At 36.3% G+C, this 26,956-nt stretch overlaps 1 protein-coding gene across 5 annotated transcripts in view; it reads right to left on the bottom strand.

Annotated features, from left to right (window-relative positions):
- Window positions 1–26,956, bottom strand: part of DDAH1 (dimethylarginine dimethylaminohydrolase 1) — a 123,196-nt gene that overhangs the window by 46,416 nt on the left and 49,824 nt on the right. Inside the window, exon 3 of one of the 5 annotated variants that reach the window (XM_054690964.1) lies at window positions 19,288–19,353. The exons of 3 other annotated variants lie outside the window; for them this stretch is intronic. The gene's annotated coding sequence lies outside the window, so the exon portion shown is untranslated. Of the gene's footprint in view, window positions 1–18,556; window positions 18,632–19,287; window positions 19,354–26,956 lie in introns of those variants that run through there. One more of the 5 variants, XM_037498851.2, reaches the window with a different exon arrangement.

The raw sequence follows: 26,956 nt of genomic DNA, 5'->3' as shown, positions 1-26,956 counted from the left end.
TCTCACTGATCTCTTAACTTAGAGTTTTATTAACTTAAAGTGACAAGTCCTAAAAATTAATCAGGATATTTAGAATCTTGGTTTCCATATTTGTAAGATGAGAAGGCAGAGCTTAATGATGAAGTTATTTCCAAATCTAGATTTCTAAGAGTTGTAGTCTCAAAACAATTCTTGGCATTCATAAATGTTATTCTTACTGTAATCTTATTTCCTTTCCATAGAATCCCAGATGGCTATTCATGAGTAAAGTATTCTGGTGTGTAGCCAATAAGTCAGAAACAAGATGTTGGGTGTATGTGGATGGACTTGTAAGATAGGACAAACCTAAAAATGGATGAGAAAATCCCAGAATGATGGGAAGACTCAGAAGCAAAAAGGATTCCACTGGAGTGGGAAACCTGTATTTAGAAAACAGGGTATGTGAATGTCAACTGAATACAAACTGATATACTAGATACATCTATTTTTTTTTAAGATTTATTTATTTATACATACAAGAACTGGGGTATAGGCCAGAGTTTTGGGGGGTGAGAGGACTCACTAGAGACAGAGTGGGGAATAGAACAGGCAGATTGACAGAAATACACTGCTGAGGGGAGCAGCGGGAGAGTCAGGAGAGGTCTGCTGCGCCATGTGGGTCACCTCCCTGGCTGGGGATCAAACTTGTGCTGTGGTGGCTGTGGTGAGCTTCATAGGTTGCATCTTAACCCCTTGCACCACTAGGGAGGCCCCTTGATACATCTATTTTTTGAGTAACTAAAATGGCTAACAATAGTCTGCCAACACTGAGAATAATAATACCACATAGAGCACTCATAATGCCTTTCCTATGAGAAGAGAGATGCCGGGCTTTCCTTAGCTGTTAACCGCTATATTTCTCATATCCACATATGGTATAGCAGTCTTTTTTTTTTTAAATAATAAATTTTATTTTTATATTCCCCATACAATTGCAACCCCCCATTCTGATCCCAATCCCTCCCCCCCCGCCCCCCCCCCCCAAAAGTGTCTCTGTTTCATAGTTTTTTGTTGATTCTGATTTTCACTTTCTTATAGTTATTCATTTTCCTGGTCCCTTATTTAAGTTTTCTAGATTCCTGCTATGAGTGAGACCATCCGGTATTTTTCTTTTTCTTTTTGGCTTATTTCGCTGAGCATGATCCCTTCCAGCGCCATCCATGTTGCTGCAAATTGCATGTGTTTATCTTTTTTGAATGATGAGTAATATTCCATGGTGTATATGTACCACATCTTTTTGATCCAGTCATCTATTTTTGGGCATTTGGGTTGTTTCCAAAGCTTAGCTATTGTAAACAGTGCTGCTGGTATAGCAGTCTTAATCACCTTTGGGTTCACTCCTACACAATTTCCAGAATCAATCCTGACTCGAGAAAAGGAGGATCTAACTAACAAGAGCAAGGTCAATGTTCTGCGCCTCGGCATTTAATCATTCTTAATACTTCATCTGATTTTAGGCCATATACCTCAACACTACCTTGGTTCTTTTCCCTGCAGCCCTGTTCTAACAATTTATTGGAATTTATTCTTGTGTGTGGCATCCTTCTCTGTGCTTTTCATATGGATTTGAGCCTTGGTCCTGCATGCTTTATGTCATTATCATCAACAAGGAAATGGACTGCTTGAATTAGTACCTTACAGGTAGAGAGTGATAAGACCAGGGCCTAACAGCAATTGATATTCTGTCTGTGGAAAACAAAAATATGATTTATTACCAAATACCAAAGGATAATAAGTGTCAGTTGCCAAAAGGCCTGCAAAAAAAAAAAAAAAAAAAAACAAAAACAAACTAGGGAACTGACAAGTTTCTAAAATTTTAAACTAATTTTCCCCAAAGTCAAGAAGCATAAAAACTTTCTGTTTATGCCATCCAAAACAAGCATCAGACATAGAGCTTGAAGTGCCCATAATTTTCCATGAATTTAAAGTTGCATGCTGCCATTTATAAAGGCAAACAGACTCAAAGTGTGCAAACTATTTTGATTGTTCAGTATAAAATTAATACACTGTAGACATTAAGGTGCTCTTCCAACAGACCCCTGCTTCCAACCCAACTGCAAGCCTTAGGTGGGTTAGATATGCCTACTTTGTGCTCCCTGGTCATTCCACTAACAAAAAGTTCTGGCTCCAGTGGACTCTCCATATTTGTTAATTGAATAAACAGTGGAATAACTTTGCAAGCCAAATATAATTTCTAGAAATGTTTAAAAAATTTATGCATAAGGCAAAAATATCCACATTGTTTAGCCAAGTTATAGTCACAAGTTGGGGAGGCTTCTTCAAGAAAACTCTTAGAGCATTTCAAGGATGAACAGTGAGAACATACCACATGAGAAAATACCCTTGGTCTATTTGTCACAATAATCACTACCGTTTTTTTCTTTACCCCACTCCCCCAAGAATTCATTTACCCGGTCATTCAACAAATACCTATTCAGCATTTAAAATATTTTTGGCACTATTCCAGGCCCCAGGACTATATCAGTGAAGGAGATGGTCCTTATGCATATATTCTGCTGGGAGATATGAAGAAATAGACATTAAAAGAGGGAAAAAATAAGAGAATGATTTACATAGAGATTTAACTCGGGATATAATACGAGTGGTTTACTGTAGAATGGGAGGTCAGGAACAGCATTTCTGAAAATGTGACATTTGTGCTGAGACCTGAAAGACTGAAAAGACCTATCTGTTGCCATCAGAGAAAAAGAATGTTCTAATAAAAGCAAGCACAAAAGCCCTAAGATAGAAACAAGTTTAACTTGGTCAAGAAACAGAAAGATCTAGTATGGAGCCAAAAAAAGTAGGGCAAGTGTTATGGGTTGAATTGTGTCCCTTTTTGAAGGAAAGTTGGCAGAATTTATTGATGGATTAGATGATAGGGGTGAAGGAAAGAAAATAAATAAATGACTCTTACAATTTTGTCTTGAATAACTGAGTGGATGGGTACCAATTTCTGATATGATAAAAGCAGAGGTAAAGAGTAGGTCTGGAGAGAAAATTCAAGAGTTCTATTTTGGCCATGTTGAATTTGAAATGCCTACATCTGACTATATTGGTGTAAACTTCTGGGGAATAGTCAGAACTGGAAATAAGATTTGGAATACAATGACATAAAGCTGATATATAAAACTGAGGGACATTAGGAAAATCTCAAACTGTGCCCTTCAGGAAGTGAAATCCAGCCTTGACAATTCCTCTTAATGGTAGTATTCCAAGAAAGAGACTCGAGGAGACATATTTGCTCTGTTGCCACCACAAGGTATGGTGGTTGTTTCTAGCATGGATGGGAAAATCTCCCTTTGGCAGGAAGGAACAACTTGATACACATTTATCATGATGGCACAGCTACCACCAGGATAAAAGGTTTGCGTGCACATAAATGGATTGGGATGAACCTTTTTGGATGTAGTAATAGATATGTGAAGGCTTCAAGTGTTACTTCTTGCAGATTGCTGGTATGTTTTCTTGCTAAATTCAGTTTTATAGCAGCTCTAAAACATAATAGTATGAGTTTTATTCTTTCAGAAACCATCAATTTTGAAATTATGACCACCTGAACAGGAGACAAGGCAAAGCTCACTAAGCTAATATATAATCAGGGTTATACGAAGGATAAGTTTTAAACACATTTTAGATCAGTGAGTCCAAAATACATTTGTTCCTTACACAATAGGACTGAATGATTGATTGCTGTATAATTAAAACACATTATAATTTTTTTTAATTGAAGTAACAATGATTTATAAAGCTGTATATGATTTGGGGGTAGAGGTTCACATCTCTCCACCAAAATACCCAAAATCCTCCACCATAGTCCAAGGGTCCCCCCTTCCTTTGTTGCCTTTTCCCTTTGTTAGTCTCAATTCTACAGTCAGATTTCTAAGGCAAAACCCATTTCTTATTCACTTATTCAAGTAGGTTAACTAAAGATCTTGACTGAGAAACCCTCATTACTTTATCCTCAGTGACTGCTCTATGTGCTAAAATGAGAAAGACTGCATTTCCTTTAAAAATATTGCACTTACTATTTTTTTTACCAATTAAGACAAGCTTTCTTCACAATTTGTGTAAGTTGGTGCTTTTTCTACTGTACCCCACTGCCTAGTGTTTGAACACAGTATCGGATTAGTTTTTGGAATTATTTTTGGGGATGTTGGATTTTATTTTTTTCCTTCCTAGTCCTGTTTTTTTGTGTGTGTTATAATTAAAGCCTTCATTAGAGGTGGCTGTGGTCCATTCAGGGTTAGTAGAGTTCATAGTCATTCATTTTGAAAAGTTGCCTTCTGATTTCAGACTCCAGTCCTGCAAATGATTTTGTAAATATTCACCCTTTGTCATATGTGCAGACATTTGCTTCTCGTGGAACATATTTAAAATAAGTTAGTGTAAAAACTATCATTTGGATATTTGTATGCTTAGGAAAAAAGGCTTATTTCCAACTATAGTTGTACAAAATGACTAGCTTCAAGAAATTGTCCTGTTTCTGACAATTGTCCATATTACAACATGGTGGTGACAAAAACAGTGAATAATTTCTTTTCTCTATTATCGAATCTGGGCATCCTCAGCTGGACTGAACTGTAATAGTTCAATATTTCCCTAATAGAAATACTTCAGTCAACATTTTACCAAGGAAAGCTAATTATCCAGCTAATGAGTTTTGCCTTTCCCAAATTACTTTAGAAAAATATGATCATCTCCTTGCCCTTGGTGTTTTTTTTCCTTTTTTAAAAAAAGTTTATTTCTGCTTCCAATTTATCCTTAACAAATTTTTAAATAAAACATTCATTTGAAGAATAGCCATGAGGGATATAACAGAAAGAACTTCATATCTGGTTTTGTGTCATTCTCAAAGTGCAATAACCTTAATGCCATCTAGATTCTCTTCTTATAGGCAGAGCATGATGAAATTAGAGTCTCATAAATGTCATTCCCCTTATTTATTGCCTTTTCCTTGAACCAGGGTTGGGCTGGCTAGGATCCATTGTCTCTCAACCAGATTTATTATGGATCAGATGCATTCCATTTCACAACAGGAATGTGTTTATTATAAAATGTACAAAGCTTATAGTCTAACAAAGCACACAAATTATTGGCAAAAAAACCCCCCAACCAATGTTATTTAATAACGAGTATAGTTTGTAATTTTTTTGGATGAATTTGAACTGAATTTAAAGTCACATACAGTGACACTCAAATCTTGAAGTAAATCCTGAGTGAACATACTTCTCTTTATGCTGTCAAAATGAAAAGTATTTAGCAATATGCAAACATATGACCAAAGGAATTCTTATTGACATTGCATAGTTAGCAAGATTTTCTCATTGCTTCGTTTCTCCTGAAGAGGACCTCAGAAACTTGGAAAAGCAGATTAACTCTTTCAGGCCTTCAGAGCATAATTTAACACACTGCATCTTTAGTGATTAATTTCATTTATTTTTGCACAATAAGTTGAAGAATATACTTATATATGCATAGGGAGAAACTAAGTGATATCTCTAAGAAAGTGGATAAATTTGGCAGTTAAAAGACTATGCAAACAAGTAGATTACATTTGTTAGAAAAGTATGACTGTTAACAAAGTCTAAAGGAAATGTGCAACAAAGAGAAAATAGCTATGGCTGGTTTGTGTCGCTGGTGGAAGATGTCGAGAAACACCCAAGCATTTAAAACTTCATCTACTTTGTAAAATGACAGTAACCACTGCCCAACTCGGCTTTCAAGAAAGATCTATACATAGAGGACATGGGTTATCAATGAATGCTTTCTATCATTCTAAACATCCAAATATCATTGTGACTTTGAGTAAGGGAGAGTGGGCTACTTGTAGTTGGATTACATGAGTCTTTTTAGTTTATGTTATCAGCCTTATTTACCTGTTCTTCTCTCCATTCAAACTCTCATCAGTAGTGTCACTTTACTTCTATTGGTTATCTTCACAGACTGGACTTGAAACAGCTCCAGCCCTGCTTTTGCTCCTGCATGCTCTATTACTAATTCATTCAAACAATTCCATAAAGTCTGGCAGTGCAGCTACACCTGCACCGGATGCCTACCTAAGCAGTGAGTCACCTGTCTTCTTGCCCTCAAGATATGCTAAACTCCTGCTGATGTCCACAACTGCAAGGACTATCTATCAACATTCCAAGAGGACCATCTTCTTTAGACTTGAGTTAAAAAAAGGTAGCAAATCAACTCAAAATGGATCAAAAAATTAGCCATAAGCAAAGATAAACAGCTGGGACTATATCAAATTAAAGAGCTTCTGCACAGCAAAAGAGACAATAACAAAAACAAAGAGAAACCCCACCGACTGGGAGAACATTTTTGCACACAACACTAATGATAAAGGACTGATCACAAAAATCTGCAAAGAGCTGATGAGACTCAACAACAAAGAAAATAATCCTGTCAAAAAATGGACAGAAGAGCTAAAAAGAAACTTCTCTGAAGAGGAAATGCAAATGGCCAACAGGCATATGAAAAAATGTTCAACATCACTTGTAATCAGGGAAATGCAAATCAAAACTACCATGAGATACCATCTTACACTAGTGAGAATGGCACATATTAAAAAAACTAGCAACAACAAACATTGGCGAGGATGTGGAGAAAAAGGAACTCTCCTGCACTCTTGGTGGGAGTGCAAACTGGTCCAACCACTATGGAGAGCTGTGTGGAGATTTCTGGACCCACTAAACATAGAGCTTCCATATGATCCAGCAATTCCACTCCTAGGTATTTTCCCAAAGGACACAGAAACATCAATTCCAAAGAGCACCTGCACCCCTATATTTATAGCAGCACTGTTTACAATAGCTAAGCTTTGGAAACAACCCAAATGCCCTAAAATAGATGACTGGATCAAGAAGATGTGGTACATATACACCATGGAATATTACTCAGCATTCAAAAAAAGATAAACATATGCAATTTGCAGCAACATGGATGGCACTGGAAGGGATCATGCTCAGCGAAATAAGCCAGAAAGAAAAAGAAAAATACTGGATGGTCTCACTCATAGCAGGAATCTAGAAAACTTAAATAAGGGACCAGGAAAATGAATAACTATAAGAAAGTGAAAATCAAAATCAACAAAAAACTATGAACCAGAGACACTCTATGGGGGGTAGGGGGTGGAGAGGGGAGGGATTGGGGTCAAAATAAGGGGGTTGCAATTGTATGGGGAATATAAAAATAAAATTTATTTAAAAAAAAGAATTAGCCATAAGAACTGAAACCATAAAATATATAAAAGAAAATATAGACAAAACACTACATGACATACATCTCAGTAACATCTTTAAAGACACATCACCTAAAGCAAAGAAAGTGAAGGAAAAGATAAACAGCTGGGACTACATCAAATTAAAGAGCTTCTGTACAGCAAAAGAGACATTAACCAAAACAAAGAGACACCTCACTTATAGGGAGAAAATTTCTGCACTCCATACAACTGATAAGGGACTGATCACAAAGATATACAAAGAACTCACACGACTCAACAAAAACAAAGTAAACAATCCAGTCAGAAAATGGGCAAAAGAACTTAAAAGACACTTCTCCACAGAGGAAATGCAAATGGCCAACAGACATATGAAAAAATGTTCAAGAGCCCTCATAATCAGGGAAATGAAATTAAAACCACAATGAGATACCAACTTACACCAGTAAGAATGGCACATATTAAAAAAAACTAGCAACTACAAATGCTGGTGAGGATGTGGTGAAAAAGGAACTCTAGTCCAACCACTATGGAAAGCTGTATGGAGGTTCCTCAGTCTGCTAAAAATGGGGCTACCATATGACCCAGCAATTCCACTCCTAGGGATCTACCCAAAGGACACAAAACATTAATACAAAAGAATACATGCACCCCTATGTTTATGGCAGCACTATTTATGATAGGTAAGACTTGGAATCAACCCAAATGCCCCAAAATAGATAACTGGATCAAGAAGATGTGGAATATACACACAATGGAATACTATTTAGCAATCAAAAGAATAAATTAATGCCATTTGCAGCAACAAGATGGAGCTTAAGGGATTATGCTCAGTGAAATAAGTCAGATGGAAAAAGAAAAATACCAGATGGTTTCACTTATAGGAGGAATATAGGGGATCAAGGAAAAAATAATAACAACAAAAAACTACAACAAAACAAAAATAAACAGACAACTATAAATCAGAGACATTCTGCAGGGGGGGAAGAGCACAAGGGACTATGGTGATGGTACACAGGTAAACTGGTGGTAGAAATTCTATGGGGACTACACCTGAGAAAAGAAAGCAAACATTGTAAGAAAAATAAATAAATAAATTAATTAATTAAAAAAGGGTAGCAATCCTGCAATTCAATTTAGAAAGTACAGATAAGAAACATAAAACTACGAAACTAATTGTAATCCCAATATCATGTGTAGATACCACTGCTAATCTGTCACCTAAACTTCCAGTATTTTCTATTAAGTATGTTTATGAGAACATTTTTTTGCTCATACTATTAAAAGTAATACTATAAGCAAACAATTGTTTATTTAAACAAAATATGGGACGTTATTACAAGGCAAATTAAAATATTTGTACTTTAAATTGAGATTGCTTTAAAGTAGTCTTCCTGAAAAATTGTCCTTTGAAAACACTTATTTTGTCAGGTAATTCCAAAAACAATAAGTGAAATTGTATGAAACTTCAGAATACCTCAACTTTTAACCCTAAACAAAGATACAGATTTTTATGGTAGAAATAGAATTTGAGAACAACTTTATAAAACATTTAAATATTTAAAGAAACACTTCACATTCAATTAGGATACATATTAAAATTTGAGGATATAATGCCAAGTCAGAATTCACGGAATCTTTCTTCTTTAAATATACCTGAATCAGATAGGAGAAAGCATAGAAATACTTAACTGCCAAAAATTATTTCTTCTAAGATACCAGTAAAGATTTTCTTCTGCGTTAGGAAGTCTTGAACAAATGTTGAGAAAGTAACTTACAGCTGTGAAATAATTATTACATGTTGAACAGGGAAAGAGACTATTCTGAGGATATGCAGGGCAGACCCAGAATGTACCTGGTAAATCCAGTTTCTCATTATCTTGATGACACTTGATATCCCATAATACCCAATGAGGCTGCCAACTGCTTATCCACTGACTACATGCCATGTACCCCGTTTTATGACTGAAAAGGATTTAAAATTCATGAAGCTTGTTGAAAGCTCAACTGTCACATTCAACTCATTCCAAAGTATGTGGGGAAAAGAGCAGAGCAGACATTTGAACTGAATCTATTACTGTGCTAGAATAACCATGTTCCATTAAATTGCTACTACACCTTCTAGAAGATGTTGATCACATCAAGCATACCATAGCATTCCTTTCCTTTATACCAACTTGCAAACTTTTAGTCTATGCAATATTACTCTTTCTGGCCCTTTATTCCAAGGTTGTTCAGAATTCAAAGCACTTATTCATTAAGTTTGTAATTCCATTTAGTGTGCTATTAACAGAATTCTTTAGAGAAGATCATGGAAAAAGAAAATCAAACTTATTTTTGGGTCAATGACCAATTTTAAAGGAAACACATACTAAACCAGTATAAGGAAAAGGTCAGGATCCATGAGGTATTAAGAAAAAAAAATAGAAAAACATTCATTTTAACAATTTTCCGACATTATTTAAAAACAAAAACAAGCCTAAGTATGGCATGGCAAAGTCCTGGTTCCCCTGTAATAACGGTGGTGAACAATACTGCCATTCATAGGAAATTAGAAAGCAAGTTTTTAAAATTAATTATTTGCGATATGGGTTCACATCTCCTCAGATGAGAAAAGCAAGGTATTTATTTATTTATAAAAGATTTATTTTATTTATTGATGCATACAAAAACTGGGGTACAGGCCAGAGGTGCAGGGGAGTGAGAGGATTCACTAGAGACAGAGTGGGGAGCAGAACAGGCAGACTGACTGAAATACAGTGCTGAGGGGAGCAGCGGGCGAGTCAGGAAAGGTCTTCTGTGCCATGTGGGTCAGCTCTGTGGGCAGGGATGGAACTGGCAATAGCTTCACAGTGCTGAGACTTTAAACCCTTGCGCCACCAGGGAGGCCCGAGAAAGCAAGGTGTTTAACCCTCAACATCAGTGAAGTTTTTGGTTTTCCTTCCCTTCATTTATTTTGGGGTTTAAAATTGAACCTTACAAATCTTGAGTTGTCTCTAGAACAAATAATAATATACAATGGATTGAATGCTTTTCACTGGCATAACTACTTAACTGTGCTGAAAATATATGAAGCTAAACATATACCTTATAAAAGTAAGCATTTTAAAAGAACCAGTTCATTGTATATATTGTTTTCCTGGTGACTAATGTAGCCAAATAGTTACTCATGTGAAAATTGAGAATGTAAGATGTAAAAAATTAAAGCTTGGGCCTCCCTGGTGGCACAAGGGGGTAAGCACAGCACTGTGAAGCTATCCGCAGCCTCTGAAGCACTAAGCAAGGGTTCGATCCTGACCAGCCAGGGAGCTACCCACATGGCACAGCAGACCTCTCCTGTCTGGCCCGCTGTTCCTATCAGCAGTGTGTTTCAGTAGATCCACCTGTTCTGCTCCCCACTCTGTCTCTGGTGAATCCTCTCAGCCCCCCACATCTCTGGCCTGTACCCCAGTTCTTGTATGCATAAATAAATAAATATTTTTAAAAAATTAAATAAAATATAAAAAAAATTAAAGCTAAAAACTATGTTTTAATTTTAAAATTCTTCAAACAGGCCACTGTTTTCCTATAACTTCTTCCATTCAATATATCATCTAATAAAGAGGCTTAGGCGAAAGGGTAGGTCTCTCCAGGCTGAGGGTACCGGATATTCATCTCTATCCTGACAGTTTTCCAGTGGGTAGAACTGGGGTAGTAATTCTTTCCATTGGGCAGCTGATTTGGAAAAACCTGTCAGAAAAGTTTTTTTTTTTTCACCAGCAAAGTCAAGCTGAATAAAACTAAAATGCATTTCTTAGATTATTTGATAATTATAAATATTTGCATCCATCTTTTTAGAGTGACCAAATTAGGTGTAGTGAGTTTTTCCTGCAGTCTCCTCTCTGAAACACCTTAGGGGGAACACATAAAAACCAACTCTAAACTATGCACAAAGCCATAGTGGAGAGGAAGTAAATATTAAAGCAACAATAATATGATTCAACAAAGATAAAAATGAGTAATAGCCCAATATAAAAAGCTGTCAAGTTATAGCAATTTCTCAACCCATCAGAAATAGTGAAACACATCATAATTTTAGCAAGTATTTATTGATGACCTGATAGAAGTCAGAGTTAGATGCAGATATATGTGCAATATGCCTGTTCTGTTCCCCACTCTGTCTCTGGTGAATCCTCTCAACCCCCAACCCTGCATCTCTAGCCTGTACCCCAGCTTTTGTATGCATGAAATTCTAAATTAAATAAAAATCTCTGGAGGCAGGTTTCCAAAAGCTTTTTGCATTTACCATGTCTAAACTTCCTATGGTGCTTTTTTTTTGTGGTAACATTGGTTTATAAGGCATAGGGTCATACCTCCTCAGATGCATTGTCACCATACCACACCCAACATGAAGGCACCCTCAGCCTCTACCACAGTCTACTGTGCCTCCTCCCTCTTTGCTTCCCTTCACCCACTTCCCATCTTGTAGCTGTAGTGCTTTTACTACAAAAAAATATTTTAAGCCGGACACCCAGGTACTAAATATGTATTGACTATGTCATGATTGCTCCATTATCTGTGAATAAATTATTTTCATTATGGTTTATCTGCAGTAAATTTTGCTTTGAGTTGCAGCACAATCATACAATGTTAACAGCTATGAGGGGTTATATAGAAAACTATCCAATCCCTTGTTTTCATATAATGAGGGCCATTTGAATCCCTTGCTCAAAGTCACCAGCTAGTTAGATTTCAGAGCTGTACCTTATGTTGTTCAGAACAGTGGCAGCACTATTTTCATCACATTCTTAATACTGTCCTCCTGCTTGGAAGACTGTATTCAAGTTTCATAACAAATCCATGATGTATGTACCATTCTACAGAAAAGGAAACTAAGGCACTGAGAGCTTCTGTAACTTTATAAAAGTCTGCCTGTAGAAGCCACATCACACCCTCACTGTTAACCATTACATTATTGTTAACTTTTCTCTCCTTTTGCGGGGGGGCATATTCATACCCTATATTCAATGTGCTCTAAATGGAATTCAATTTCCCCCCAAGTCTGCTGATATCCTTATTAAGTCATCAGTGTGTTCCAAACATAGAATCTTCAAGTCACCTTTGACTTTTCCTTAGTTCCTTACTCTCCTCCATATTTCCACCACCAAAAAGCTCCTTAAACCTATGTGTGCTATAAATTTCTGAATATGTTATTCTCTAGCACCTGAACAGTTACAAAGGCTTTAACTGGTCTCCCCCTAGTGTTTTCCCTTCTCAAATTCACCATACACACAGTAGCCCAAGTAATTTTCCTAAGACAACCTAGGCATACCTAGCACCCACATTTTAAGTTTTCTTTTAAATATAAAAAGTTTTTTTCACCTACAAATTACTCCTTGGAAACTTATACAATTATGTAAAGCTGGTATCTTCCTATATCAAAGATGATGGACTGGATCCCATGACATTAAGTAATATGTAGTCAATAATTTAAAAATTCACAAATTCTGTTACATAAATATGTACCTTTATTTTCTTGTAATTGCATGTATTTTCTAGAGACAGAAAATAATCCAGGTAAATCCAGTCAAATCCAGTAATTTCCAATCATTCAAGACTTAAACTCAGTTAAATTCAGGTCCTTCCCATTCATTTCCACCTTTTTCTTTCTAGGTAACATTCAAACTAAGTATTTATACATAAAACTGTACTGTCATCTTTCAGGATTTACAGCCATCCTACTGTAGTCTAGATTCTTGGTCATGGCACTGCATGGATGAAGTGGTCATCTCTCACTGGTCTCTGGTTATACCAACCATGTTGCCTTTTCTAGCCATATATTCCAGCCCTGGTTGTAAAACCCCTTTGCCCTTTTGGCTCTATCCTTCCTCTCCTTCAGTCTCTCTCTTTATATCTTTTTCTCTCTGTTATGCACACAGAGATACACACAACAAACACATAACAAACTCTGCTCACTCATAGGGAAGGGACAGTAGACTAGGGATGGCTGTATGATCATCAGGCCATAAGTGAACGTGTGTCACACTATTGCAAGCCAGAGTCCAGGATAGGATGCTGGCTACTTCTACTCTACTAATCCATTTTCCATGGATTCCAAGAGATCTGAAGACATTTGGGGCTTTGCAAATGGAGACCTGGAATGACATGGTGGCAGCAGATGGTATCTTTGAGAGAAGAAGCATCCTCTATACTTGGTCCTTCAGTCACCTGAAGGAGAAGGCAGGGATTCTCCTACTTGGGAGTGACTCCATTACTTACTAAATATCAGCCTTCACCTGGGTAAATCTGCTATAATACAGTACAACAATATATGTTTAGTAGGATTAGAGGTAATGCCACTATAGTATCTAGAAAACAACCAACACGAAATCTACTATCTACAATTTTGAAATACAAAATTTCTGAAAACCAAGAGCTCTGTGTGTGTGTGTGTGTGTGTGTGTGTGGTAAAAAATGAACAAATGTGAAGGTATTTATAGACTTTATCTCACAAATGAAAAATAATGTACGCTTTACTGCACATATATTAATGTGCTTGATTTTAGGGTACTATCTCAGATATATCTGGATGTGTTATGAAATAGTTTACACACTCCATTTCTTTACAAAGTCTGAAAAATTCTAAATTTTTAAATATATTTAGTTTCGTGGGTTTCAGAGAAGGAATTATGGACCTGAAAGATATTTTCTCTGGATACAGATTCTAGGTTGACAAGTTTTTGAAGATTGTCATTACATTGCTTGTATATTGTTTCTAGTAAGAATTCTCCTATCATTATTATTTTAATTCTTTATGTTCAGTATGTTTTCCCTCTGATTGCTTTTAAGATTTTTCTCTTAGAAACCCCACCAACTGGGAGAAAATTTTTGCACACAACACTAATGATAAATGATTGATCACAAAAATCTACAAAGAGCTGATGAGACTCAACAAAAACAAAGAAAATAATCCAGTCAAAAAATGGGCAGAAGAGCTAAAAAGAAACTTCACCAAAGAGGAAATGCAAATGGCCAACAGGCATATGAAAAAATGTTCAACATCACTTGTAATCAGGGAAATGCAAATCAAAACTACCATGAGATACCATCTTACACCAGTGAGAATGGCACATATTAAAAAAACTAGCAACAACAAATGTTGGCGAGGTTGTGGAGAAAAAGGAACTCTCCTGCACTGTTGGTGGGAGTGCAAACTGGTCCAACCACTATGGACAGCTGTGTGGAGATTTCTGGACCTACTAAACATAGAGCTTCCATATGATCCAGCAATTCCACTCCAAATGACACAGAAACATTAATTCCAAAGGGCACCTGCATGCCTATGTTTATAGCAGCACTATTTACAATAGCTAAGCTATGGAAAAACCCAAATGCCCAAAAATAGATGACTGGATCAAGAAGATGTGGTACATATACACCATGGAATATTACTCAGCATTCAAAAAAGATAAACATGGGCCTCTCCAGTGGCGCAAAGGTTGAGCGCTGGGTTGCGAAGCTGCCCGCAGCCTCTGCAGCGCCGGTTCTATCCCCAGCTGCTCCCCGGCCACCAGAGGAGGGTCCCACATGGCACGCAGACATCTCCTGCTGCCCGCCCGCTGCTCCCCTCAGCAGTGTACTTCAGTCCTTCTGCCTGTTCTGCTCCCCCCTCTGGCTCTGGTGAATTCTCTCACCCTCCCGTGCTTCTGACTGTACCCAGTGCATGTATATATAAATAAAGAAATAAATCTAAAAAAAAAAAAAAAGATAAACACATGCAGTTTGCAGCAACATGGATGGAGCTAGAAGGGGTCATGCTCAGCGAAATAAGCCAGAAAGAAAAAGAAAAATACCGGATGGTCTCATAGCAGGAATTTAGAAAACTTAAATAAGAGACGAGGAAAAAGACTAATCAATACAAAGTAAAAATCAAAATCAACAAGCAACTATAAACCAGAGATTCACTCCCGGGGAAGGGGGGGCACAGAGAGAGGAAGGACTAGAGTCAAAATAAGGGGGGGGGTGCAATTGTATGGGGAATATAACCATAATGAAAATGCACACATTGTGCAAAGATGAAAAATGATGTAAGAATTATATAAAATAAAATATTAAAAAAGAGCAAATTAATGGAAATAAAGAGATAAGGGAGCTTCACCCAAAAAATAGAAGATTTTTCTCTTAAACACTTGTTTTCAGTAATTTGATTATAATATATTTTGGCTTGAGTTTGTATTTCTTCTGCTTGGGATTCACTGAGCATTTTAAGACGTGCGATTATAGTTTTCATCAGCTTTGAAAAATGTTCAGTCACTATTTCTTCATATTTTTTTTTGTACTCTCTCAACCTCCAACTGTGCGTATTTTTTTTCTAGTATTTTTTCTGTCCATGCTTCCTTGTGGAAAATTTCTACTGTACTATCTTCAAGTATACTGATCATAACTTCTACAGTATCCAGTATGTTCTTAATTTCATCCATTATGTTTTCCATTCACTTCTTTTATTTCTAAACATTTCCCTTGAGTATTTTTAAAATTTTGTTTATGTCTTGCTGAGTTTTCCTTTTGAAGCATATTTATCAGATTTTATGGTAGTTATTTCAAAGTCCTTGTCTGTCATTTCCATCATTTATAAGTCTCTATTGAATTGTTTTTTCTCCTGAATATGGGTCATATTTTTTCTGTTTCTCTGCATGATCATTAATATTTTTTAGATTCTGGACACTAAATTTTTACATCCTTGTGCTGGATTTTATTGCATTTCTTTAAAAAGTTAAGTTCTGACATGTAGTTAAATAACATTCAGATCAGTGAGTTCTGGGAATTGTTTGTCCTATTTTCTATTGGCTCTTTCTCTAGCTCTTGGGTGATACCTCCTATGTATGCACAAATTCTCAGCAAAAGACTGAAGGAACAATTCTGCAGATCTCTTGAGTTCTCTCTCTAGGAAGCTCCCTCACCTTCAGAAGTCTTCCCTGCACATTCTATCATACTGGTTTCTCCCCAAGGTCTGATCTTTGTCTTCTCAACTCAGTAAGATATCTGGATTCTTCTCCCTCTTTTGCAACCTGGAAGCCGACTCCAGACAGTAAGCTGGGGCAACTATAGCTGTCACTTAATTTGTTTCCCTTCTCTCATGGATCACAATCCTATACTTCCTGTCACACAATATCTGAAAACCATGATTTCATATAATGGATTCAGTTTTCTAATTTTTTTTTAGTTTTTTTTCAGTTTTCTAATTGTTACAACAAAAGGCAAATTCCTGTAGGTTTTCATAGACAGAAGTGGAAGCCCATGCCCATACTCTTAAACATAATTACATTGTTTTCCTGACAACCTCTGCAACATTATATAACTTCCCAAACCAAGTGAATGCTCTTTTCTCATTAAAATAATGAAGATCAACATCTTCCCCATTAACAAATAAATGGATGGTCCAGAAATAACTTCTGTAATAACAAGTACAGTGATCCTTGGTGATTTTGGTTATGCTGACATGAGAGGAGCTGACAGTGAGTGTGATAAATCTCCGTTAGGATTTATTTAATTGTTACTTTGTTACTTAAAATGTCACACTCAGATATGGCTCTTAACTCTAATGGGGCTTGGAAGCTAATTAAGGGAGTCATATTTAAGTATACAGCAGTCTGTCTCTAGACTGTTTGGTAGACGGACCTGTAGCAATGTGATTAATAACTAAATTAAACCATTACATTAAAATTAACAAAGACTCAGAAGCCCAATTAATAAGTGCTGCTGATTCTTTTCCTCTCCTCTTCTGCAATATCTATTTTAGCTTTTGAAAAGGAAGCTTGGCCTGCCAGAGTACCTTTGCTAAAAGTGTCAAAATCATCAGAACCGAGCAAACCAGCTGGAAACATGGAGCCATGACTACACCCATAGACTTTTTCTAACTTGAAGCAAAACCAAATTCAAAAAAACTTTGGAAAAAAACATCCATTTAAACTGGTGAACAAAACCAGGAATATTTTGGAAGAAAATGAAAGATTACTAAAATAAGTACCAGGTTTGATCTTATTTACCATTTTCTTTTAATTTGCTTTTAGGAGATATTTCACTTTAAAACACATTTTAAAATAATAATATCAAATTAGATTATATGCCAGTCTCTTCCTCAAATCATTTTGTCATTGAGAAAACTGTCTTTATGCCAACAGGCCTTAACTAATGGCAGTTTAGTCAACAGTGAGGACAGTCTCAGAGAGTACCATGGACATCAGAGTCAGACTGACCTCACTGTGAGGTCTTACTTTATAAATAGGGATTTTGGGGAGCAGGCCTGGAGTCCAAGGACTCCAGGCAGGTTCTTTCTCAGTTCTTGCTTTCAGTGAGGAAGAATTCAACATCAAGACCAAAGTTTCAGAAAAGCAAGAGATTTACTGATAGGAAGAAGGATATGAAAGTTCTCTGAGTGAATGGGTACCTGGTGGCGGTGACTAGAAGCAGGTGCTTATGTAGGTGCAGTGGGCAAGGAGTGGGGGTTTGGTAGTTGGGTGTCTCTGTGTTGTGTCTCTTGTTGATTGGCTGGGCCCGTAGGGATCTCCTAGGCTACTGAGGACCGCTGAGGGTTCCCAGATTACCTAGTTTACCCAGTTTTCCTAAACTAGGTTTGGTTCGTTGCTATTGTGCTATTATGTTAGTGTTCTGAACATTCCATTTGTAATTGAATTGGGAGGGGAGCACCCTCCTGGTCTGTGACTATTTCTCAATCAGGCTGATAAACGGACTTGGGGGTTTGGGCACCCTGTTCCTAACTGACAGCCTATACCCATTTCTTCACTTCCTTCTTCATTACTAGTTGTGTGGCCCTGAGGTAGTACTCAGCCTCTCCAAACCTTGGGCTTTTGTTTATAAAGTGGAGATTATAACAGTGACTGTTTCATAGGTTACAATAATGATTCAATGAAATGATGCATATGAAAGCCTTAGTACAATGCCTGACACATAGAAAACTCTTAATTCTAACTATTGCTACTGATACTACTATTATTAAGGAAAAAAAATACCTCTTGAATACATATTGTAACTACAAGTTATAAAAGAAACAATATCATAAAACTATGGGACTATAGAAATAATCTGCATGGTTGAATGAGAAGTAATTATACAAAAAAAAATTTCATTTATGTTCATTATTGTCCTTTAGAAATGAAACATGGAGTGGGGGAATATATTTAATTTGCCTCACATTTTTCCCGCCCTATTGCATTTCTAAATAGGTTGTCCAGAATCATTTGGTGCTTTAGTTAAGTGTGAAATTACATGTTACATTTAAAAATTCATGAAATTTTCATTATGAAAATTCACCTGTATCTCCTTTAACCTATTTGGATATAGCCTTGGCAAAATCCTAGTAGACACCACCACTTTAAGACAATCAATGGCTCTCTGAAAAAGGACAAAAAAGAAGAAAATGTCATCTTCACTATGCTCCTGAAGAAGCTATTTTTATCTACTTTCAATGTAGAATATTTGGTTTCCTTATTGATAGATGGCTTATTTGGTAAGATTGCACTAGTCCATGATTAAGAAGAATTCAAATAGATAAGCCCTGAGAAGTTGTACAGCAGAATGCTTAAGTTCACCAGTTTGAGAACTGAAAACCTGCATTCAAACCCTTATTCTGATAGTTGGCAGTTAACTGGATAAATTACTTATTTTCTACACTCAGTTTTCTCATCATGAAATGTACATTAAAAGTTATTTTTTGGTGTAGAGGTTCCTCAAAAAATATAGAATAAAACTGCCATACGGTCCATTTATCTCACATCTCAGTATTTACCAAAAGAATACGAAAGCACTAATTCAAAAAGATATACACATTCCTATGTTCATTGCAGCACTATTCACAGTGGCCAAGACATGGAATATGGTATATGTAAAACATGGAATAAAATATATGAAATATTGCCATTTGTGACAACTTGGAAGGACCTTGCTTTTGCTAAGGAAATAAGTCAGGAAGACAAAGACAAATCCAGTATGATTTCAATTATTTGTGAAATATAAAGAAAACAAAAACAAAAACAAACCCTTACTATGAATGTGAAGGCAGCATCTTTGTCCTGTCAATGGCTTTGTCACTATGAGACTTGGCACAGACTCTAACAAAGAAGACATTAACAAGTATTATTTTGGAAAGCATGGATAAATGATTTTTTAATGGGATTTTTTTTACATAGCAGAGGAATGGATAAATGATTAGGCAATGAACAAATGATATGATACAGAGGATTAATATGAACTTTTTGATATCAGGAAACTTGTTCTAGTTGGAGTTGGGATTTGCCCCCCTAAAAGGGGAATGTAAGAAGGGAGGATCCGGGAGTCAATTTCAGGCAGTGGGATTACCTTGAGTAAAAGACACAAAAAAATTTTCTTTTGAAGTGATGCTAATAGAGGGCCTCCCTGGTGGCGCAAGGGGTTAAGCACTGCACTATGAAACAATCTGCAGCCTCTGCAGCATGAGTTCGATCCCCGGATGGCCAGGGAGCAACCCACATGGCGCAGCAGACCTCTCCTATCTCACCTGCTGCTCCCCTCAGCAGTGTATTTCAGTCAGTCTGCCTGTTCTGTTCCCCACTCTGTCTCTGGTGAATCCTCTCACCCCCGCATCTCTGGCCTGTACCCTAGCTCTTGTATGCATAAATAAATAAATCTTTAAAAAAATAAGGTGATGCTAATAGAGTGATAGTAGCAAGGAGTGCTAGTAGCAAAAAAACCAGGAAACAAAGCAGTAGGATGTGCTGTACTAAGCAAAGAGAAAGTGAATTTGACATTACTAGAAGACCTCTTGTAACAAAAATAAAAATGTCTTTATTACTTGTCATAGAAAAACCTCTAGTCAATTTTTTTTTTTTAATTTGAAGTCAAAGGATGGAAGGGACTTTACTGTCATGTAGTTTTTTGTTAAGTGATGCCTAAAAAATAGGCATCCTACCCCAGGGTCCTTGCCACATCCACCAGTGGTTAGGGATGCCAGTGTTGCTCTTCTACACCTATGGCTAACTATGAAGAACACAGGACAAACAGAGATCAGATCTCAGCTTTATCCAGCGTCCCTTGGTGATGGCCAAACTGGAGGACTAGCAAGGTTTCCTACCTTCCAATTATAACTGACCACAGCCCGATTTGCAAGCAGGGTGGATGTGATTTTAAAACCCAATTGTACTCCACCCACCTGAACCAAGACATTTCACAAAGAAACAGGAAACAGAGGAACAGGGTGTGCTCTGCTTAGCAAAGAGAAAAAGGTGGAACCATTTTCCTACTTTTGAGGCAAGTGACCTTTCAATCCATTCAAAATTGTGACTGACCAGAAGGACTGAGCTGCTTCCCACCTTGGATAAAAGGGCCAGAAGAGCTCACTTCAATGATGTCCTTTAGGGAAACAAGAGGGAGAAAGGGTTCCTGTCTTCCATGATTCATGTGCAACTTTTCATTTAGGAGAGAGGATTTTGTTCTTGGATGAAATAGATGCTGTTCTTCTGCTATAAACAGTAGAAAGCCAATCATTCTGATTTTATTCATTTTATCTCTTAACTAAGAGTGACCTGATAAGACAGACTTACTACTAGGCAATAATCTAAAAGAGAGGAGTGCAACTCAAATAACCTTTTACTGTTTTTCTTTTAGTAGTAATATGGGGGAAATGAAATCATTTTGTTGCTTGAGTGTGCAGTACTCAAACAGTTCATCTGGTGACAATGTAAGGAAATAGTATCGCCTAAGTTCAATACATGATTAACTGAGATTTTATTTTGGTCATATGGCATGCAGATATAGGACTTCATATAATTTAAAGTTTGCATCAGTATCTGCCCCATTAAAGGAACACAACTGTGGGGCTGTGAAGACACACTTTTTTTTGTATGTGTGTCCAAAGATTTTTTCTTTTCCTTTGGAAAATCTTGGCCTTATTTTGCTTACCCCAGCTATAGTTTCATACATCTTGGTCCCACTTCCACTATGTATCACAACTACCAGGGAACAATGCTTGAAACATTCTTCCAGAAAATCTAAAATGTACATGTGAATTAAGAGTTCACATATTATAATACTGAAATGAGTGAGTTGTATCTAATGTAAAAATGTGATAGATGATAATATTTATATCATCATAATATACTCTCCACACTAGATCCACAAGAGGAAATTTCTCTCTGAGCTTGGTAGTAAGAACACTTACACTTCTCCTCAGTACAACTGATTTTCCTGTATCTTCAGGTATTTGCAGGTTGCAACCCCTACCAGGTTCACCTTGTAATGCTGGCATTTAGAAAGTTTTGAATGGAATTTGTGACCCATCCAGAACAGTGTTATAGATCATGCATATCATTAACTGTATTTCTGGCTTTACTTGACAGTTTATTTTTCTAAACTGTCTTATATCCCTCCCATAGAATGTTTGTAGATAAATGAAGAACATACAATGTAAGCAGAGATTTCATCCGCTGCTGCTGCTGCTGCTGCTGCTGCTGCTGCTACTACTACTACTACTACTACTACTACTACTACTACTACTACTACTACTACTAAATAAAGAATAATAGCATATACAAAATAGCACAGATAATACTTACCTTAAGGAAAAAAGGTTGCAATGAGGCTGAAATATAATTTTAATTTTAAATTTTGAAGACAAGCAGATTTTGAGTTATTTAAAAAATTTTAAATTCTTGTCATTCACTTATATAATCATATATATAATCACATAATATATAAATTTTCAAAAAGGAACACTATTCCTATCTCATTTGAAAGAAAACATTTTCATAAACTGTTTTGCATTTGATTCTCTTTTAATGATGTGTCCTGAAAGTATAATCCTTAAAAATTCATCTCTATTTCTCTTGCAATTAGATTCTAAGTGTGAAAATATTTCTCTGATTCAGTCTTTCATCTGTCAATGAGACCTTCTTCCAAGTTTGTTTATAGACAAAATATTTTAAAAGACATTATGTACACATTTCCCAATTGTTTTAGACTTAGAATAATTACATATTTTCTTTTGAAATCCATAATTTGGTTATAAATACTAAGATTATAAAAGTGCTCTGTGAATTTTCTGGTAAATAGAGATGATCTAAAGTTTCATTTCTAGAAGAAACAATTAACTAAAATATTCTCAGAATTCGTTTTTTCGGTTCACAAAATATTAGTTTAACCTCAACGAGATACCTGTTGTCTTAAGAAAGCTGCATATGTGCCCACGGAGAGTGTCTGTTCTAAGTGATAAGAGGGATCTGTATGTGTTGGCAGTGGGGCCTCCTAGGGTTTGATCTGGAGGGTACTGATAGAACGTTTGAGGGCATTTTTCCCTTGGACATGTTAATTCCTGGGTTTACCAAATAGAATTATAAAATAGAAGTAAAGCAAAATTGTTAGTTACATCCAAGAAAAACCTGAGAAGAATCATTCACAATGGGCAAAACACACTGTACTTAAAATGTACTTGAAGGCTTCTTTCTGTAAGGGCAGCCTAAACATCCCCAAGCCTGACTATTCAGGAATCTTATTTCCAGGCACAGCATCCTGGAGCATTTGCAATTTTTCAATTGGAACTCTCAGCACATTACTGTAAAAACAGTCTAAAGTCAGAAACTGAAATACTGATGTATTTTTCAACCCCCAAATTGCTCCTTACTCAATATAACATGGAATATTTCAGAACAAAGGATTTATAAGGTTGGCTGTGGTTTAGACAAGTCCTAAACTTATCAAGGGGAAAATAAGTTACTTATAAAAGAAAAAAACTATGTCTATGCTCAGTTGGAAAAAGATCTATTTTCCCCCTAATGCTGATTATATGTTAAATCAGTTTAAATTTTATTTTGAACCCTTAATCTATATTTTAACATAGTTGTTAAAGTAAATGGATGTTTCAGTCTATTTTATGTCAAGTTGTTTACAAGAAGAGTAATTCAATGGTTAGGATGCATAAAATATAGTTTTCCCTGTGTGATTCCTTACGAATGGATTGTGTTGGACTCTTGGCCAAATTCATATGTTCTATGCATCCTCAATTTGAAAGTTGTAATATTTTATATCAATTTGAAAGTTATAATCTTATTCCTTAAATTATTAAACCATATAAAATTACAAAAAATGGTGGAAATAGTAGAGTTAGATATCCACCAACCAGCTTTAATATGTACAAATATTTTACTGTTCTTATCCAACTATTTTTTTCATATGTTACATGTTTAACAATGTAATTGCTGACAATAAAACAGGTTAGCTAATACAAAACAACTTCTATATCTTAAAGTATACTCCTTCTGCTACTTTTAATAGGATAAGAAATCTTTCTAAAACTAGTCTTAACAGTACATTTCTAGAACATTTTTAAGCCCACACAGAAGGGAAATAAAGGTTTATGGATTTTTTTCTTTAAGAACTACATATTGTATTTCACAAATAAAGTTAATTAGAAAAATGCAGAGCAACATTACAATTCACGAGTATTAAGAATTCACTGATCTCCATTTTTAGGCTCTACTTCTTAGAGGATACCACAGTCATAAAAAACCCATTATACATGAAACTTCTGCCTACAGGACTACAGGTGACAAATCTTATAAGCCCACATTCTAGAAGGTCCTGCTAAGCTTCATTTGTCCTTACCATAGCTGACTGCCATCAAACTGCCATCCAAAACTGCTTTAGGGAAGCAGTTCCTCCGCAATCTTTTCAACAGATTCCCTGTTTTAACATCCACCTGTGTTACTGCAGAACAGTCTGACCCGGATTGAGCCATGGAGCAAATAATAACACTAACTGCAACTCCAGACAGAAAAAAATAGAAGTTAATTTTCCAGACTCTTGTGGGAATACAGAGCATGTCTGCTGAAACTGAATCCAAGAGTTTAATGATATTGTAGACTCAAGTATTTCTTTATATTCCACGTAATGGCTTTTCCGTTCTTGGTGTTTTATAACACACCACTGAACCATGATTTAGAAAGTGAGGGAAATTCTCTTTCTCTCCCTCCCCAGTTCAAGTCGAATTTACAAAAATTACAATTGCAAAGTGAAATCCTAAGAGAAAGCCACAGAGTTATTCTATGTAGTGCTCTTACTGAATGCCACCACTGCAAATTAAGTCAGCTTATGCCAATTTTCTTTATTTTGGGGAACAGAGTTTTTTAGGCACTAAACTTAAACTTCTTTCCTTTAGGTTTTATTTTGCATCATTTTTGTCAGGAATATTTGACTACATAGTCTTCTCAAGAAGAGGCTGAGTGTTACAGCTTCACTCTCATTTTTCAACTCTATTTTATCTTTTCTTGGCAAGTAGAGCCATGTTCTTGTACTGATATCACTGTTATGGCACACAAGGCCTTCTCTTTTTATGCAGGGGCTACCAGTGATTTGCTATCACTTCTGTACAGCTGCTATTTCACATTATTCTGAGAGCAGAGATGCTAGTATTGCTGTTCAGTTTAATTCAATAGATAGATTAAATGGGTTTGATTCCTTTTGGTCTACAATCTAGCATAATAGAGATTACCTAAAAGAAACAGGGTTTAAACTGTATCTATGATTACAGAGGGAAATAGTCAAATACCTGAGGAAAAGATCTTGTTTTCCCCAACATTAAAAAACTTACTGTGAAAATAATGTACTTGGTTGTATAAAGGGTACACATCATCAGTTAGTACAGATAGAGATTTTTCCTTTGAACAAACACAGGTGTCAGGAAGCTTAAGCATATAAATAGGGTCATTCCTTATTTTTCTGTAAGCTTGCTTTAAAGTCTTAAAAAGTAATGTTCTGAATCAAAAGAACAGGGTTGGTACTAAGGTGTGGTTCATTCCCCATTCTGTATTTGGCTGGGGAAAATACTCAGTTCTTGGATGAAACTGTCGTGCCCTAAATGAGTAGCAAACTGGAGATGAGATGTTAGAGTAGCGGTCTTGAAAGAAGCTGGAATACACAAAGAGAAAGAGAGGGCGGCATGGAGACAAGGGGAGACAGACGCCAATAACCACAAATGTTTCATTTCTCTGCAAGAAGGCCAAGACTCTCCCATGTGCTCTGATCCCAAGCTCCCCAATAGGAGGTGAATGTTCTCCCCCACTCACCTGATTACATCTCTGTTGAAACTGGAAATAAAACAACATTAGCATTTAATGTTGTCAAGTTACAAGAAACAGTCTGGTTGTGAGCCTTTAAGAGTATATTAGTCTCCAACAATTTTAAAGAAGCTGAGAACTGACATTTATCCAGGACATACTATGTGCCAGCACTGTGAGGTTTCCTCATTCAAATCCCGTAACAACTGGTGTGGGGTGCATTATCATATTATTTTACAGATGTGGAAGTTGGGAAACAACAAGGTGAGTAACTTGTTTAAGGTCATACCTAGGTCATAAATCAGCCAAGATCTTTTTTAAATTATTTATTTATTTATTGCATAGAAGAACTGGAGTATAGGCCAGGGGTACAGTAGGTGAGAGGATTCTCCAGAGACAGAGAAGAACAGGCAGATCTACTGAAATACACTGCTGAGGGGAGCAGCAGCGAGACAGGAGAGGTCTGCTGCACTATATGTGGGTTAACTCCCTGGCGGGGATCGAACTCAGGCCACAGACGTCATAGCACTGAGACTTAACCGCTAGGCCAGCAGGCAGGCCCTCAGTCAAGATTAACTCAGGTCTTTGCAACTTCAAAGCCCATAATCTTTCTCAAACGCTTGATCATCATGAGAAATTTATGGAATAGAATTTTATCCCGGGGAATTAAGTGATAATCCAAATCCAAAAACTTAAAAAATATTTTGTTTATTAATAATAAATATGGGGGCCTCACTGGTAGCACAAGGGGTTAAGATACAGCACTATGAAGCCATCCACAGCCACTGCAACACAAGTTCGATGCCTGGTCAGGGAGGTGACCCACAAGGTGCAGAAGACCTCTCCTGGTTTGCCCCTGCTCCCCTCAGCAGTGTAGTTCAGTATATCTGCCTGTTCTGCTCCCCACTCTGTCTCTGGTGAATCCTCTCATCCCCTGCATCTCTGGCCTGCACCCCAGCTTTTGTATGCATAAATAAATCGATCTTTAAATAATAATAATAATAAAATATGTATGTTCTCTCATTTTCTTTTTAAATGTGTAGTCCAAATTTATGCTTCTCCTCTCATCAAATCTTGAATTATGAGATTCTCAATGATGTGAAACCATCACTAAGTCCAAAATAAAACAACTATTACATATTTAAAAACTTCGAAATATTCAGGAAGAATATATATAGAACATAATATATTTTACACATTCATAAATAGCAAGTTAAAAAAATTGCATGCCACTCTTATGGTAGTTTTTTATTTTTTCATTAAAAGCTTTTATACCAAAGCTTTAAAATAACTAAATTACAAAGATCTTTATGACTCAAGGAGAGGGGATGAAAATTTGAGTATATTTAATAAAAATGAACAAAAACTTTGACACAAGAACAAGCACAACTTCTATTTCTTTAAAAGAAGCTAGACCTTAAGTTTTTGTTTTTGGTGTCTGTGTTCACTTTTTAAATGCTTCCATTTCCTCCACACACACATTTTTGAAGCATTATGAACAGGAAGTTTTCTCCTGCATTTTCCCAAGTAGAAAGTCCTCCAGTGGAACACTGACTTTCCCACTGCCTCAATATTAAAGTTCTGGGCAAAGCTTTAATTACTAATTTAGGAAAGATGAACCACTTTAAAA

Source organism: Talpa occidentalis, unplaced genomic scaffold, assembly GCF_014898055.3.
Source record: "Talpa occidentalis isolate TD23 unplaced genomic scaffold, MPIMG_talOcc4v2.1 talOcc4.9, whole genome shotgun sequence".
Taxonomy (NCBI): Eukaryota; Metazoa; Chordata; class Mammalia; order Eulipotyphla; family Talpidae; genus Talpa; species Talpa occidentalis.
The sequence above is the reverse complement of the archived record's forward strand: the minus strand, read 5'-3'. Positions and strand labels throughout refer to the sequence as shown.